Raw genomic sequence first — 14,809 nt, 5'->3', positions numbered from 1 at the left:
AACAGGATTATTGTTCCCCCCAGGTTTTCCTTATCCTTCGCCATCCCCCTACCTCCACTCCATCCTGCTCCCTTGATTATTCACCAAAAGTTATGGAAGAAGCATCTGGTGACCTTTGATGACAGCTGTTAGTGGGATGCTGTGACAGAAGGGGCAAGTCCTGAGGCCAGAGGGTTTTCCAGAGGCACAAGGTGTGCTGTCAGACCTCAACATTTGCGTGGTTTTCCTTCTCACACTTAAAATGAGTGCCTCTACATCTGCCAGCCTTGAGGAAGCCTTTCTGCCAGCATCACCATTAATTGCACCATCAATTACCCCCTCACAGCAAGTCTGTCAGTGCTGTGGCCACAGCTGCCTGCTCTGGCAGGTCTGGACACTTGGCCCGTTGCTGTTTGCAGAGAGTTGAGCATTGCTGAGTGTTTGTACCCTGGTTTCCAGCCCAGGCCCTTGGCAACAAGAACTCTCATCCAGCTGCAGCTCTCCAAGTCCTGCTGTCCCACTTCAGGCACCCAAACACTTTGGGACTCTAGAGGCCGGGGCTGAAGTGTTCTGGGAACTGCACGTTGAGGAGGAGGAGGTGTCTGCAGTCACTGTGCTCATTGCAGTGGAGGTGACAAGTGCCTGGCACTGACTGTGAGCCTGCGCTGTGCGGGAGGATTTGCTGCTTGTATATTGTGGGGAAGTGGAGAGAGCTCAAAGCAACAAATTGCCAGTCAGAACCAGACCCTTCACTAAAAAAGAGGAGGATTATTGAGAGCTTTGATTGCAGAAGCATCTGTGAAGATGCTTGAATAGCTCCATGCCTCCTCAACACAGCCCCTTCTGAGGAAATTTTCCTATAGCAGCTTCTCTCTCTCCAGCAGTTGCACAACAGCCTCGTTGCAGAGCAGGGTAAGGGCAGGTCCCTCTCCTCCTCCTTCCTCAGGAGGGGAAGGCAGTCCTGCTCTGCAGGTGGTGGTTCTCACCACATGGGACGTGACCTGTGGCTGTCTACTGGCAGTGCTGGCACTTGCCACTGTCACATTCTGAATGGGTCCTACAGGGCTGGTGCTGCTGTGTCCCATCAACCACGGGCTGCTGCAGCCACTTTTCCATCCCCAGCAGAGGGAGGCTGCATCAGTCACCTCCAAGGCCTGCACTGAGCCATGGCAAGCTCCAGAAGGCAAGGTGTCCAGGTCTTCTCTAGAGAGGAATTTGCAAAAGATGGATGTGATCTTCTGGGATCATTAAGAGGAAGTGAGAAAAGGGCAGTGATACCTTCACCCCCAGGAGGAAAATCCATCTCTGGTAGCGGAATGTAACAAGGCTGTGTCAGCCTCTACCTCCCGTTCCCACTGGCAATATCTTGCTCTGGAAGGTGATCCCTTCTCCCCCCTATATCCTCTGAGGAAGCTGCTTATCACCAGGAAGCTGACTCCTTTAACCACCTCCACCACAGCTAACATCCCAGCCCTCTACATCCTTTCATTTACCAAGCCCTTGAGCTTCTTTCAGGGCTGGTGTCAGACTCTCCCTGCTCAGCAGAATCTCTGTTTTACATCTCTGCCCTGTGCTCGGTGCAGGCAGCAGCTCTGTCTCATCAGGGCTCTCTTGCTGTGCCACAGAACTCTGGTTTGTGCTATCCACTTGTTGTGACTGTGCTGCCTCCCAGCCCATCCCAGGGCTGTCCCCAGTATCTGGAGATGACCTGGCTTTGTGCTCAGCAGCACCAGTTCTTGCTCCCCTCTCACTGGTGGGAATGGAGCTGGGTTTTCAGGCAGCTGTCACGGCTCTGTCACCACAGCCACAGAAGCTGGAGAGAAACAAAATCATTGAATTTCACTTGGCCCTGGAATTGTGCTTCTGGGCAGTCAGTGGGGTTGAAACCACCCCTCACCTTGCTGAGCAGCCAGGGCAGTGTGGTGGAGAGCTGATGTTCCAGGACTATGTCCTCTGGGGATGCCGGTGCCATGCTGAGCAGCCAGGCTGGCCATCATCTGTCACTCACACATCCCAGCCTGGGCTTTCTCCAGCCTCACAATCGCTTGCCAGATGAGTGTGGATTTAATGACTGCTCTTCAAATTTCTAGGGAAGTACCTTGGGCTTTGCGAAGCTGAATCCAGTATGGGTGGGCAGAGTGTGAAGTAGCTGGGGTACACAGCAAAGCGCAACCAGGGCTCCCCACGCAGCAATCACACAGCCCTGGCTTTCCCATGGCCCATCCCAACCCACCTGCCCTCGCCAAGGCTGGAACCCAGGTGTGAGGGGTCGAATGTGGCATTTAGCAGCATGACACTGGGCAGCAAGGAAGGGGAAAAGCAGGAGCAGGAGCCCAGTGCCTCGGAGTTTGCCTCCCCTGGGCTGTGCAGCCACTCACACCACCCACCCACCTCTTCTGCCGTGCCGTGGCTGGGAGGCCAAGTGGAGATTCTTAGACATCCCTCATCTGTAGTCAGTGACAGCAAGCGTTTGTGGCTCGGGGTTGTTAACTGCCCTGTCCAGCTACACTGCACGTTTGCAGACATCCATTTTTCATCTCTCTCCTTCGCTGCTGCGGAGGAGCTGCTCAGGTGAGCATGAATCGGTCCAGCTGTTCGCTGGGAGAACAGCCACCAGACATCTCTAAGCATAACTCAGCCCCTTAGCTTGTGTTTTAACCGCGGTAATTGGTGGAGTTTCAATCCCTCTTGTGCTGGGGGAAGCACGCGTTGCCATCCGCCCGGGCAGAGCCAGCCCACGGCAGCCAGGAGTCACTCACCTTTAGCCAGGAGCCGGGGCAGCTGTTGAAATCCCTTCACACTGCACGCAAATTAGGCATTGAAAACACTCATTACAGGCAACATGACACGCCTTCATTATTCCAGAATAATTGTCTGAAAAGCTCAGCTCGCAGCACAAGCTTCACTTGGTGCAGGGATGTGATAAAAAGAAAACAGGAAGTGCAATCAATGCTTGTAATCCTTTTAAATAAAAAGGTACTTGCTAGTAGCTGCCAACATCTTTAAAAAGCTGTGATTTCCCCGGAGAGAGCCCTTATCAGCTATGACTGCGTGTCATTCTGGCTGTCTGTCAATCCATCAGACTTCAGTGCCACTGACATTAAGAAGCCAGGCGTTAAGATTATCACATTTACCCGTAATGTAGCACAGATTGTGTTGACATTTGGGAAGTATTCCACCACAGGAGCTATTTGACTTCAATGCTTTCTTCCTGGAGAAAAAAAAAATGCTTTGAAATATTCGAGGGCAGGAGCCTGCTCTGCCTGCAGCATGCTGGCACAGGGAGCGGGAGGAGAGTGAGGGTGCACAAAGGATGACCCAGGATGTATCCCAGGAATGCTGCTCTCCTGTTCTTTGGCTGCACCTGGCGTGGGGCAGGCAGGTATTTGGGCTGCCTGAGGAGGGTTCCCCTGTGCCCTGCCCTGAGGCAGCTGTGGTACAATCTCACAGGGACCCGGAGAGCAGCACCATCTGCTTGCACCCCTCCTTCCTCCTCCTGGTACTCCTCCTCCTGAGAAGGCCTCGGCTCTGTCCACAACGGAGAGGGGAATATTCCAGGCTAGGCCATGGAAACAATGGTAAATGACCTAAAATGAACTGATTAATCTCTTTAAATAACTGTGAAGCCGTTTTCCAGAAAAAGTTAATCTACTCTAAATGGCTCTGGTGCTTTTCTTGGGCTCCAATCAATATGTGGTCGTTTGCTTTTCATGTGTAATTCACAGTAATTGCAAAAGAGCATTTTCTGAAGAAAATGACACTCTGCAAGCAGAAATGCAAAAAGACACAAGGGCCAATTGTCTTTAAATCCCAGCACAAGGCATGCTGTCAGACACGCTGGGGAGCTGGAGGTGCTTCAGCATCACAGGTTCTTCTGGGTTCTTCTCTGGGAAGCTGCTGGAGGTGCTGGAGCGTGTTGTGTCCAGATGGCTTGATTTGGAATCTCATCTGCTCTCAGGTCTGGCTGCCAGGGCCCTGGCCTGTGGACCCCTAGCCCACCAGCTGCACAGAGAAGTTGGCTGCAAAATTACAAGGTTAGGCAGAGACACAGCCCTTTCCTGTCACTGCAGACATTGCTGGGATCCGGAGGCAGCCGTGCTCCTTGCCAGGCTGAGCCGTCCAGGGCTGCACACAGCCAGCACTGCCCATGCACAGCAGCACCCAGCCATCACCCAGGGCCTCCGCGGCCTGGGATGGGTCCTGTTTGCAAAGCTGGTGCAGTCCAGTGCAGATCACATTCCCAGGTCTGTCCTGTCCCTTTCATCTCCTGCTCAAATTTGCACCAACCAGGCTTGTTTCATCCGTGCCCAGCCTCGAGCTACAGCTGCCTGATGGTAGCACAGGCGTCCCCTTCCAAAGAGTCCGTTGCCTTTCCGTCACACGCTGTAAAACCAGAGCATAATTTTCCAGGATGTCATTCTAATTCTACTGAAAAAGCTTATTACTTGTGATTTACCCATAAAAAAGCCCGGTGACTTATGCCGGTGTGTCTGTGGGTTTGCCCATCAATCCATCACGGCGGCAGGCTCTCCTCAGGGCAGGGGGAGCGGATCCAGGGGCTGAGGTGAGCAATGCCACCGTGATTGACACGCTGCTTTTACCGGCCGTAAAGCCTCTGACATATTCCTTTTGGCTCCGTGCGGATCCGCACCGCTGAGCTCCAGCACAAATGTCATTAAAACATGTTCTACCCATGGTACCTATAAATAATTGAGGCAGCAGGTCTGCACTGAGCTCTGTGCTGCAGCTTTCTGCTCCTCCAGTGAGGCGGCCTGGGGAGATGACCTCTCCTTCTCCCACTCAGCATCTCAGACATGAAGGGGCACCTGACACTCGTCCCCACGCTAATTTCTCTGCTGCGTTGGCAGGCCGTGCTCCCAGGGCTGGGGGTCTGAGCTGCTCCCTGCAGGGAGGTGAGTGCAGACCATCGAGCTCCAGACCTTGCCTTTATGGGCCATAGCAGTGCCTGGCACCTGCCTGGGGCACTGCCACGTGTGGATGTGTGGGGAGAACCTGGCGCAGGCGTAGAGGAGCCCAGTGATCTCAGTGACTCAGGAGCAGTTCCTGCCTGTCAGTGCCCACCACTTCTCAATCTGTTGAAGTTTCCTGAGCTGCCTAGGGCAGCACCTGCAGGTCTCCCTCTGCCAGCACATGGCCAGCACAGTTAATGCTATCTGAAGTAGTTTAATGTACTCAGATGCGTTTCCAATACTGTCACTAAATGCGTGGGAAATTCACAATCCATGGCTGAGAATGCTTGTTGCTGCTGTGGCCTTGGAAGCACAATCTATCTCTGAACACACCTTTCCGCGCTCACGTGCAAAGACTGGTGGGAGCATCCTGTCCCTTGTGAGTCCCACCACGGTGTAGTACCTGCCACACATTCTGTTCACCACTCGGACCCCTCCAGCCCTTCTGCAAGTCCTGGCACAAAGAGCAAGTGCAATCCTTGATCGGGGCTCCTGCAGGCCATCAGGCATGAGCTGTGGGCTGGCAGATGAGCTCGCAGACAAGGCTTACCTGTGTGGGACACCTGTGGGACACCCATGTGGGACACCTGAGGGGTACATCAGCAAGTTGCTCTGTCCCTTGTGAGGGGCAAGCTCACACCTTCAGCATCAGCCCCCCTACACCTCCCATCACATGGTTCTGGCTCCCTTCATGCCCACAAACAGGTTTTTTCTTTCCTTCCTTCTCATGACAGCCACCAGCTCCCCCGTAGCAGTGGGAGTCATTAGCAGGCGTCACGCTGGGAATGTGCAGTGTAAGTATGGAGTGCTGATACCCCACTTTGCCGTGCTGGGAGCAGCAACCCCAGACTGCTGCTGTTCCTCTGGCAGCTCCCACCCATCAGTCTGGCCCTGGATGTTCTTTAGATCCACAGGCTCTTCCCGGCTCCCTGGGTTCAGGAGAGCACAGTGCTAGAGAGCTGTGTCGTGGCCACACACGAAGACATAGAGGGGCTCATCCACTGTCCAGCACAGAGACACACATGGAGCCACAGCAAGGTGTTCTGGATGGAGGAGCCACCTCCTGCCCCAGAGACACATCCTGGGCTGCAGGGCTGAGCGTGGCTGTCCTGCCCCTGCACACACGTGTGCAGGGCGCCGGGCACGTGCAGAGGCAGGTGCTGGCTGCAGGTGGAGGTGTGCAGCCATGCAGAAGCATGTGTGTGCTGAGGCAGACGCTGTGCTGTGCAGCTCGTGTGTGCCCTGACAGATCGTGAAGGTGTATTAAATAGCAGCTGTCGGGCTCTTCCCGAGCACAGCGGTAACACAGTTGGGACCATAGTGATGTCTTCTTAATTTAAACTCCTGTTGTCTTTCAGCCACGTGCTAATGAGGGCTAATGGGAAGATCAGCGTGCGGTTTGCCAGCGTTGCTGTGTGCATTGCCGTGGCCCTGTCATTCCTGCAGCCTGGTTGTCCTCACTGGCTGGTGTCTTTCCCTGCCTTGCTGCTCTGATGAGAAGAGGGACTCGGGGTCTGCTCCCCCTGGAGCTCATGTGGCGTGTCAAAAACCACTCCACCAAGCCAGCTTCTCTGACCACAGAGCAGCAGGATTCATTTGGGAAGCTGAGCCTCCTGGTGCTGTCCATGGGCAGCCCCCGGGATCTCTAGGGCTCCCTTGTGTCACAGCATCAACAGTCCCAAAAGCTCAACTGGCCCCTGTGGCTGGGACACCCACAGTGCTGCCATACCCTCTCCTGTCTCTGCAGCCCCAGGACAGCCACACGCACCCTTGGGACCTTCCTCTTGGAGAAGGGGCAGCCATGGAGTCTGTGTCACCCCTGGTGCTGCCCTGCTGTGACTCGGGGTCTGCACAGGGTACAGCATTCGCTGGTACCTGGAGGAGTGATGGTTTGGCCACAGCTCAGTAACTTTTTGTCGCTTGCGCGGCCATCCTGGCTCGCATGGCTGTGGTGCGGGTGCCTGGGGACAGAGCAGCTCTGCATGGGACATCTCTGCCCCGCAGGGCTGGGGCCCATTGTCCATTTCCCTGCGCCTGTCCCCTGCTGTCCCTGCTCCACAGCCAGCTGCACAGCAGGACACTGTCCCAGGGCTGTGGAGGGGCTGCTGATGGGAGCCAGCACCAACCTGTCAGAGCAGGAGCAGAGCACAGGGAGCTCCATGGTGGCAGCATCCCTGGAGCTGCTTCTCCCAGCACTAACCCACACATTTATCAGGATTAATGAAGTGTGCAACAAACAGATCGGGGAGGCAAAGAAAGCAGCAGAGACAGCGCCAGTGGCTGGCAGCAGGCAGGAGGGAGATGAGGGGTGTGTGGACAACAAAGCTGGCCAGGGCTGCACAGGAGCAGCACACCTCCCTGAGTACATGCTCCCAGCTTCCCACATGGACACGCTGGAGGGCTCACGTTAGCTCATCATCCTGCACACAGGCATGAAGAAAAGAGAGTCGATCTTACGGGAGATCAGCCATCAATATTTGAAAAAAAGCCATTGAATACTAACACAGCCACTTAAGCCATATTTGCATACTTGCTTAATAAAAAATTATGGCCATTCAAAGCCCAATCATTAATTACCCAGCATATTTTTTGTTTAACTCCCTCCCTTTTTTATTACAGACTAAGCTGTTTTCCTGCTCATTCAGCAAAAAATTCCCTACTCTTCCACCAGGACGAGACATGCAATAAATATGTACTTATTAAGTGTGCATTTCAACTGCACGAGCTGGGAGAAATAATAACAGGCCCAACATAAAGCTGAAGTATTTATGCATGTACCTAGGGCCACTTTAGCTATTTATTTTCACAAAGAAATTAAATTAGATAGTTTGATAGCTCTCAGTGTGACTATGGTGGGAATTTACACAGGTCCCAGCCTGTCAGGTGGGGATGGGTTTGAAGGCACAAACCCATGATAAGAACAAGCTGCAGACATCCTGCCAAGCCAGATGTGCTGGGCGGGACTCCCTGGTCAGTGTCCAGCCAATCTCCTCTGCCTCCCAACTGGGAATCCCGTGGGAACACCAGGCAGTGAGGATGGACCCCAGGCAGGCAGGATGAGGCTCCCCACTGCTGGGACCACAAGTGACTCTGTGAGAAAAACACAGTGGTACGGTGTCCTTGGAGAAAAAAACTATTGGGATGTGAAGAGGGACAGATTTTCCCAGGAAAATTGACTTTTCCAACCCTTCTCACTTGAAAGAATCCCAGCGCCTTTCTTGAGTGCTTAACGCCCACTCTCCATAGATGCCTTTGCCAAGAGATGTGACACCTGCCCCGAACAGAAGAGGGGATGGGGAGGGCAGTGCCACCCCCCTCCGCAGCCCCCAGCCCTCACCACCCTGCGGGAGGCCCCGCAATTAGTGAGCGACCTGATTAGCGCTGATTGCGCACACACCGCCTGCAGCGGCGAGAGCTTGCGGTGCTGCCTGCGGTGCTGCCAGCTCTGCCCCGCCGCGACCCCGCGCCCGTCCCACCCCAGGGCACCAAGCCCGGGGGCTCTCAGCCTGGAGGGGACGCTTAGCCCGGGGCCCGCCTGCCTGTTCACATGGGGCTGGGACCACCTGCGGCATCCCCTGCTCCCCAGGGAGCGGCTTCCCCTTGTGCTTGTCCCCTCGGTGTGTGACATCCCCCCGTGCCTGTCATGCAGGTTCCTGATGTCTCCGAGTTATTAAAGATGGGATTTTTAAATAGCACAGAAGATGTACGAGTTTTGCCGTGTCAGCACGGGGGAGTGACAGGAGCTGCTGGGAGCCAGCCCAACCCCGGCAGTGACAGTGTCCTTTAATTACAATTGATGACCTGGCATCTCCCTTCCGTAGCGCTCATCAGCTCATTGCCTCTCAGCGGGACAATGGGACCCCAGGCCCTACCCAACCGCTCCCTGAACCCAGTCACGGCCTGCTCTGCTCCTCCAAATGCCCACGTTTTATCCAATATAAAGGAAACATTGGCAAGAAGTCTTCCCGGGAGGCAGAGGCATTTCAGTGAAGTGCCCAGCGCCTGCCCATCCACGTGTACGTGGCAACGTGGTCCTGGTGGCCTCCAGTAGCTGCTTCCAGTAGGGACTTGGAGAGAGACCAGCAGCTGCCAAGCATGGGGTGGTGTTTGCTGGCAGAGGAGTGAGAGGAAAACTGCCTCTGCCCGGGGCATGGCCGGGGTGGAGGCACGCGAGCTGAGCGCCGAGGCTGGCCGTGGATGTACCAGCTTGCCAAGAGAAGTGTGAGAACTGCCTCTCGCTGGTGGAACAGGAGGGAGCACAGCTCAGCAATTACAGCACAATTAGCTCAAACAGCAGGTTGATTGTAAATTGCAGCTCTGTGCCAGCTACAAGTGCGGCGCGAATGGCTGGCGGGAGCGCTCCTGCAGCCCGGCTGTCTCTGCTTGGGTCTGAGCCAAGTGGGAGCTGTAGGGCCATGGCCCACAGCATCCCGCGTGGGGTCTCCTGGCACTTGACTCCACAGCCTCCCCCTCGAGCTGCTGTGGATACAGGAGAGCTGGTGAGGAACCCTGTGGCCTTGCTGGTACAGTTCCTCTGTGGAGAGCTGCCAGGAGCAGCTCTGCAGAGAGGAGCTGTTGGCCGCTCTTGGGGCCACAGGGTATAAGAGTCATGCTGCCTTCCCAGAGCATCCCTTGCTCCAGAAGAGCTCCTGGGCCTCTCCTGCTCCATGCTGGAGCCTGGACTACCACTGGCTCGGAGCCCAGATGAGCAGTCCCACAGATGGGTCCCCAAACCAGGTGGGCAGGGTGCAGCAGCCTTGCTGGGAAATGGGTAGTTGTAAAACTCCTCCTGCATCCTGTGTGGGGAGCAGCCATAGGGGAGACCACGTCTCAGAGGGGGATCCCCAGACCTGCCCCTGTGGGGCAGGGAGGGATGGCTGAGCATGGGCCCCCTTGCAGGATGACCAGCTACAGCCAAGCAGAGACTGGTGGTTGTTGTGCTGCCAAGGGGATGTGTGGCAATGAACACCGGCACTTCTCTTGGGGACGACTGCCTCAAAGCAGCCCATTCCCTGCACCATCCCACACTGTCCTGGCTGGTGTACACAGGACAGGCAAGGAGAGGACCTGGAACGGGCTGTCTCTCATGCCCAAGCAGTCATCTGCCCTAACTCTTGTGCAGAGTATGTGGCAGCCGTGGAGACGTGGCAGGGCTCCTGTGCAGCCCTAGGGAAGGACAGGCTTCTGGGAGCCCACAGTGGAGCCCCACTAGCCCAGCTGTGCTGAGGGAACCTCCGGTACAGGTGCAGGAGGATTCAGTGCTGCCCGTGGGGCTTGCAGCAATCCCTGTCCCTGAGGACAGCACCCCTCTGAGGGGTGGCAGGGGGATGCTCACAGCCACCCCTGGGGACAGCCGTGCCCTCAGCAGGGTGTCCCCTTGGCTCTGTCCCCCAGATCGTGCTGGCGGTGGGGTCGACACGCGTGGAGCCGTGCGCTCGGTGGCAGACGGACACCGAGCCTGTGCCAGGGAGGGGCAGGAGGGGCCCCTGGACCCCGGCTGTCCCTGTGCTTGGGCTGCCGAGGGGCCTGGGGCAGGCGGGGGGCAGCGCCTGTCAGCCTGCTGAGGCTGATGCCTGCCATCTCTGAGTTACTGGCTCGTGTCAGGGCAGAGCTGGAAATGTCAGGGACTGCTGCAGGGTGACCGTGCAGAGTGGCAGATGGTCAATGATGGATTTGTCACTTCAGATTCAGGCGGTTTTTAAATATTCAGCAGAATCGGAGGTGACAGCTCGTGGCAGCAGGCAGAATTTCTGTACGTCTCGGTAAGACCTCCTGCCCCCCTGGGAGGGGGGGCACAGCAGGACGAACCCCGGCACCCCGCGGCAGCGGCTGGGGACAGCGCAGCCTGGGACCGTGGTGGGCACGGCCGGGGCTCCCTGTGCCCCCCGTGGCTGGTGACCCAGTGCAGGTGCGGGAAGGAGGCAGCTGCTGCTTGCTGTGCTCGCTCTGCTCCAGCTGCTCCCTGCCAGCTGCATGCAGGTAGTGCCTGTGCCGCCGGCAGCCACCCCGCTCTGTCAGCACCAGTGCACTGGGGTGTCTCTAGAGCACTGGGGGCTCCCACCAGCTCCACACCAGAGCTGGCTCTCCCCAGCCCTTTGGTGATGGCCGTGGCAGCCGCGTTCTGAGGAGAGGCCCAGCAAGAGTGAAGGAGGCTCCTGAGCCAGGAAGAACAGGGGTTTGGGCAGGCCGGCGGTGCAAGGGGCGTGGGCAGAGCCAGCGGCAGGCTCGGCTGAGCCTGCAGAGTACCTGGGTCAGCAGGGAAGGGAGATGGAGCTCGGCACAGCCCAGAGTCGTGCCTCGGACAGGGAGCAGGGTGCCTGCAGGGCTGCATAGGGGTGCTGTGCAGATCCCCAGCGGCAGCAGCACTATAGCAGTGCTGCAGAGCTGTGCAGCAGGTCAGGGCAGGCTGTTGAGAGTGATGCCTTCCACAGCTGCTGCCATCAGCCCGGGGCCCACTGATGGTTATGAGGAGCAGTCACTTCTTGCTGGTGCTTCTTCCTGTGGCAAAAACTGCCTTGTGCCTGCTCAGGGCCCCTGTGGTATGTGGGGTGGACACACAGGAAATGTCTCCTGTTGGAAGAGGCGCAGAGCCAGGATGGAGTGTGGGTCCTGGCTGATCCAAGGGACATGGAGCTTCCCCTCCCTGGGGCTGTGTGGGGCTGTGGCCACTGGCAGGAGGAAGGCAGCAAGGTCATTGCAGTAATGAACACACTGGCCCTTGAGGGCAAGAGATGCAGTAGTGACTCTGCATCCCCTGTGCCTGCTGCCTCGAAGAGAGCTCTGCCCATGCCAGCTGGATTGGCTTGTCTGTCCCTCTGCCCACAGCTCATCAGGTGCAGCCCTGGCTGCGCTGCCAGCCACGCACATTTGCATCAAACTTTGCTAACAGTGCAGGTCCTCCTGTACATCCACCGTGCGTGCAGAGGTGCCTGGCTGGGGGGCATGAGCAGAGGGAGGGCATGCTCCCCCTGTCCTCCTGTGCTGCAGGCAGGCCTGGGTAACCTCCCTGCCTGCCCCCAGCCCAGGGAGCGGTGCCCTTGTAGTACAGATTTGCAGTGCAGGCTGTCCATGCAATCCACAGGGTGGGCGGCACCGAGGGGGCTGTGTCTATCACGGCTGTCTCCCCATGCCCCAGCAAGGAAAAGCACCTTGGCTTGGGAGTGAAGAGGCGAAACTGCAGCCCCTTCCTGCCGCTGTCCAGCCCTGCCAGCAGATAGGCAGTCAATGACGGCTGAAGTCAAACCCTTCCACCAGCTCCAGCCTTAGAGTTCTCTGCAGCAGTGCTGCAGCCCCCACCAGGGAACCCAGGAGAGTTCACAGACCACCCTGGATGTTGTGGTTCTGCTGCACCGCCCTGCTCCACAGAGCTGACTCCTCCTCATCACCGTGTCCGCTGTCAACAGCCTGTTCCTCTCTCCTGCACAAGGCTGTGTGATCTCCGCAGCTTCCAGCAGGGCCAGTTCTCTGCAGCCCAGCCCAGTGCCAACTTCTTCTTCCTCCATTAGGTGCTTCTCTGATCAAGCAGAAGGCAACTTGCTGGTCAGACACTCCTGGAAGAGCTGAGCTTGGCTCTGGCTCCAGCCTGTGCTTGGAGCAATTTAATATCAGCAGCAGGAGGGGATGGGGGATTAATTTTGGTTGCTGCCACCCCTTCAGGCCACACCTTCTTGTGCTGGGTAGTGCAATGTGCTGGCTCTCCCTTTCCTCTGCTGGAACAGCTGCTTGAATTTCCTTGTCCTGCCTTCACCCCTCCTTGCATTAACTGTTTCTCAGCCACAAAACACTGAAGGGCTGCAGCTGGCTCTGCCCAACAGACTTGGCCCATCTGCTCTCAAGGAAAGCACAGGCCATAAATCAAGGGTGGCAGCAGCATCAGGCAGCCCTTGGCTCTGAAGGGGCTGTGCAGGGCTCATGAGCACAGCTCAGGTGCTGGTGGCCACCAGCCCCTCCAGATGACTGCAGTGGGACTCTCGGGTGGGTGCAGAGCCCAGGCTTTACAGGGCAGCCCCACACAGCAGCAGGGTGTCAGGTCACACAGCACAACGTGCTGTGTCCCTACCCCTGAGAGACAGCACAGGACGTGTCCCAGCTCAGCTCTGGGGGTGGTGGGGTCTTGGGGGCACTGCCTGAGGAGATGGGGCTGAGCACTCACCCTGCAGAGGGGCACACGGCTCCAGCTGGTTCTGAAGAGGTTAAATCTTTCTAATCGCTCAGTAAGACCTTCTCTAAGAATTTATCTACTTTCTGCCTTCCAAGAACATATGGATAAAATCCCCCTGAGCGGGACTTACATTTATAGCATCTATTACTGAGATCAAGGTTAATCCAGAGTAATCTAATGGGGTGAAAAGGACTTTATATAAATCTGTTTTAATCTATGGGACATGATAGCCTGACAAGGCCATCAGAACACTCCTGTGCCGCTGCTGGGGCAGCGAGGGGTGCCAGAGTTGCACAGGGGATGCAGGAGGGAGAGCTGGTGCTCATCCAGCACCCAGCAGTCCGAGTGCAACGGGGTCAGGAGACTGGCAGGGCTGGAACACGGCTCACCGGGCCCAGAGCCAGCCCAGCTGTCCTGGAGCGCAGCTGCTGCTTTTGCCTCCAGAGACTGAGTGGCCCTGTCCCTGTAGGGATGTTGTGCCATGGGACAGGGATGTAAATGCTCTAAATTAAGAGCCATCCCTGACAGGTGTAATTGATCCACACTTTAAAAGAGGGAATTCAGCAGGGAGACGCAGAAGGTGAACTTCGGTGGCTGCCAGCGCTGAGGCTGCATCCTCTGTGCTTGCCTATGCTGGGGACTGGCACCACGGGGGCTGGTGCCTGCAGCACGTGCACAGGGCATTCCAGGTGGGCAGAGAGGAAGGACTGGCCCTGCCAGGATGTCTCACTGTGGTCCCTACTGCACCCCTAGTGCACCCATTCAAAGCTGTCTAGTGCCAAGCATTGCTCCCCCTGCTCCCTCTGCTCCCTGTCCTGCCAGCACAGGGCTCACTCCAGTCCGAGCGTGCAGCTGTGCCTGCTGTCCGGGGATGAGCTGAGCCCCAGCCAGGCCTGGTGCTGAGGGCAGCTCGTGCCTGCTGTCTGCCCAGGCACAGGAGCCAGTCCCATGGACACAGGAGGCCAAATAAGACAGTACTCCAGAGCATGGCGTGTCGTTTCACATCTGCTCAGATGGAGACTGAGTTATCCAGGTCCCTGAGTCCCAGACCCTCCAGAAGACAGTATCTCAGCTAAACGATGCAAAAATGATTTAATGGAGGGAACTAATCAAGGAATCCAAGAGAGACTGCTCACCAAGGGCTGATGCAAGATTCAATTAAACTGCAGCCTTTGTGGGTTCACCATTTTAATTTTCCACAAATTAGCTTAAAAAAGGTATGGAAATGAAGATATTAGATTTTTTTTAAGTCAAAAGGAAAAATCCTTTGAGGATTATATTAGCTATTTCGCTTTAACAAACATAATTTCTATACTCATTTTCTTGTATTAATCTCAGCTGTTGAGATACTCTTTCCATCCTAGCTCCAGTGTCAGTGTGGAAGGCTGTTAACCCTTCCCAGAGCAGGTCCTACAGCCCAGGTGCTGCAGTGCCCCATTCCCATGCCAGCCATGGTGCTGGGGCGAGGGCAGCACGATGGCAAGAGAACCCTCCTTGGTCAGCTGTGTTCCAAACTGGTGCAGCAGCACCAAAAGAAGCGAGTCCATCGCCACAGTGGTGATGGAGATGCCTCCAGAGTTCAAGGGCTCTGCTCTGTCCCTGCCCGTGCCAGGCTGGTTGGACAGAGGCAGGCTGTGAGTGTTTCCAGTGCAGACAGGATCAGCCCGGGGCTGCAGCAACGCTAAGCTCCAGACACCCC

The 14,809-nt window shown here is 56.5% G+C and overlaps 1 protein-coding gene across 1 annotated transcript in view; it reads left to right on the top strand.

Moving 5' to 3' along the window:
- The window catches only part of CDH22 (cadherin 22), a 97,213-nt gene that overhangs the window by 77,282 nt on the left and 5,122 nt on the right, over positions 1-14,809 (top strand). The window lies entirely within an intron of this gene.

This window comes from Hirundo rustica, chromosome 16, assembly GCF_015227805.2.
Source record: "Hirundo rustica isolate bHirRus1 chromosome 16, bHirRus1.pri.v3, whole genome shotgun sequence".
NCBI lineage: Eukaryota > Metazoa > Chordata > Aves > Passeriformes > Hirundinidae > Hirundo > Hirundo rustica.
This window is presented reverse-complemented; position numbering and strand designations above follow the sequence as displayed.